Below are 3,429 nucleotides of genomic sequence, written 5' to 3' on the forward strand. Positions count from 1 at the left end.
GACCCCCAACTTGCGTGCAGGCAGTGCCCTGGTCTACTATAGGCCGAAATAAGGGGGTCTGGTGCCCACACACGCCAGCTTGAGGGGGCCTCTGCAGAGGCCTGGAAGGAGGGTGTCAGAAGTGGCAGTAGGGCCTCCCGCAGTCTGGCCCAAAAGAGCACTTGACACCATGGAAGAAGCCACTGGAGCGGAGCATCCCAGGCAGCAGTGGCGGTGAGGCATAAGAGGCCGGTTCTTTCCCTCGGCCCGACCATCCCTCTCCCGCCGGACCAGCTCTGGAGCTGTTTCTCCGCCACTTTTTCTGGCTTCCAGCCCCCAAAACCAGCCCCTCCCATTCTCTCAGCTCAGCTGTAATGGCAGCGAGAAAGGGAGAGCCTGGCCGCAGTGCCTGCTGGGATAGGAAGCTGCAAGGACCCCCCCCCCCCCGGAGATGGAGAAGTGGTTACGCCATTTGCCTTTCTCTGTGGAGGCTGGCGAACGCTTAACCCAGCGTATAAAACAGGGCTAAAAGGTTGTCTTATACGCTGGAAAATACGGTAATTATTCTATGCCCTCAAGACTAGTGTAATTGTTTGTCTTGTTAGGGAAGGGGCATGACTTTAAATCCTACGAATCAAAGGCTTCTTTCAATGCTGTTGATACTCCTTCTGCCCTACTTTTGTTGTGGCACAGATGGAAGAGCTTTTCACCAGACCTACCTTCCACCGAATACAGTAATAAAGATTAAACCCGCACATGAAATATTTTACTATTGGAAAACCATTCCAGGTATTTGTACATAACATACAATTAACACATATTTTAGTGGGCTTTTAAAAAAAATTATGTGTTAAGTCAAATAACTCAGATCTCCATTAATAATAGGATAGCAAAAAGTGCTCTCGATATAAAAAGATGTTTTTTTGTAGTAACTTGAAGATTAAGTAATTTGTTTTGGCATAAACATTCATGGCCATTCTAGCCAACTTCTTCAGAAGTTAAAAAGGGACTAGATGAGAGCATGATGGTGCACATCCATATGAGTAGTATGGAGATATGGTACTTACTCATCATATAAGGACATAAAGCAAAGCTGTATCTCAAGTATGAAAGAGCAACTGTAGCAGAGCTGGAAATGCACCTAGAGTTAAAATTACAGGATGCCATCCTATGCACACTTATTTGGGAGCAAGGCCTCGCTGAGTTTACTTCTGAGTCTAAGTGCATAAGATAAAACTGTGAATCTATGTAAACGATCACCAGCGAGAATCTTACAAACATTCCAAGACACACTGAGAATATTTAGAATGGCCCTCTCTTTACTGTCCTTGTATTTACAGGTAATCCCCTTTTTATTCTGACAAGTTTTTAAAACAGAACTTTCAAAGAACAAACTAAGGGTGTTGTATTGTTTCATATGGGACAGTTTGTAATAGCTTTTCAATAGCATTTTCTCTTTTTAGGGTAGGTTTGAATTGTTTTAATATTGTGAATAGCTTTAAGTCCCATTTTAATGTCTCCTTTTTATGTTTTTAGCTCTATTGATCTTTTAAGATCGTAAGCAGTCTTGAGTGTCAATTTTGGGATATAAATAAATATAACTTGTGATGACATCATGCAAATGCCTTATAAAAACTGAATGAGTAACAATTTAATAGGCTTAAATACCAGTTGAAAGCATTGCTGACCAAGCCAATATTGTCAATGGTGAGGAATGTATCTAACACCACCTGGAGGGTCACAATAGTTTCACACTTGCTTTGCACACACTGTGGAGCTGGGAGCATATGTTCTCATATTCAGGCTCATGGTCCAAGAATTCATCTTTTTGAGCTTTTCTTTCATATTCCCTTGCAAGGATGGCAGCTTTCCACCTAAGAATAAGTGACATGCAGGGAGTGAAGGTATTTTTATTGGAGTCTAGCTGCAAAGGGAAGTCTTAAATCTCTAGGTTAAAATGTCCTCTCTGTGCTTGGTATAACAACACAGTTGTGGTTGCTAAATGCATTTAAAGTAGCATCTGATTTGGCCTCATCAAATAAATAAACAGCTTGCTTGTTCACCCCAATTACTCTGTTCAGTATTCTTTACAATCTCATTTCAATGATAACCTCATTGTAGATTAACTGTCCCAATGTTTATCTTATTCCTTTCATTTTGTCTGTTGTCACCCTCCTTGTTGAAAACTGAATTGGCTGCAAATCTCTAATGAGTGTTGTCCAAGCCCTAGCTATCAACTATTTTCTCCTTCCTCACCTCTGAGAAAGAACACAAAAGCAGATCTAGAATAATCCAGTGGAAAACTATTCCTTTAGCTATGTTCCAATTACTTTCCCTGTCACCTTCTTTTCAGGGCAGCAATTCTAGAGGGAAATGGTGCCTCTCCCCCTTATACATTTGGTAACTGCTGCTCTGTGGCAACTTGGTTTGCCGAAAGACTATTTCAGGTGAGAAGATGCCATTAAAGCAATGGTTCTCAACCTTTTCTATGCCTCACACCCCTAGGAAATGTTTGATTAATGTCTGCACCCCTCCAATAATAATATCACCTCTGAAGATGAAGAAATCTAATTTCTAATATCTGACCCCATTTAGTGATACACATACAATGTGTACATACAAAGGGAACAAACTGAACTTAAAAAAAAAAATCCAGGCTTATCCATTATGAGAGACCATGGTGTTTATCACCCGGGAGGAATTTCTCTTAATTTCGAATGAAAAGAAAGTGGGGCCAGAACGCATTCACGTGAATTTGCTAATTCAGCGAATTTATGTGAATTTGAATTGCATTTGAACTGACTCCCCATTGCCTGAAAATAGCTTGCCATTGTATGTGATCACCTCTCACGCAATAACGTGAAACCCCATGATTGCGTTCGGACTGCCTTCCCATTGCCCAAAATTGCGTGTGGTTGTCTATCACGCAATAACATTAAACCCCATGATTGCGTTCAGATTGCCATTGGATTATACTTCCAATTTCCCTTGTCTGATAAACTCCTATGGTTAAGGCTCCACCCTGATTATGATTGTATAACTATTTGATGATTGTATATTTTAAGGAACTAATAGGAATGTGTAATTCAGTATTAGTATTTTATAGATTGCTTTGTTGGATTGTATTATATTATTTTAATGATGTAATCCTGCTTCGATCCTTGGGAGAGGCAGGAAATATAAATAAAATTATTATTATTATTATTATTAGCTTTTAAATCAGTGTGTAAAATCCAAATCTAAATTTAGCAATTAGATTCTAATTCAGAAAAAAATTAGTGATGACTCGTCACTCAAGGACACAAGCCAGAATGGGAACCTCTGCATTAAAAGACCAGAGCATTAGAGCACAAACAAATGTAGAGTGGGCTGAATAGAAAAGGTTAGCAGATGAAGAAGGGGGAGAAACATAGCTGAAGCATAACAACAGTAAAACACTGTGATAAAAAG

This window comes from Sceloporus occidentalis, unplaced genomic scaffold (assembly GCF_023333645.1).
Source record: "Sceloporus occidentalis isolate IW3139 unplaced genomic scaffold, rSceOcc1.0.p SCAF_4, whole genome shotgun sequence".
In the NCBI taxonomy this organism is placed as follows: Eukaryota; Metazoa; Chordata; class Lepidosauria; order Squamata; family Phrynosomatidae; genus Sceloporus; species Sceloporus occidentalis.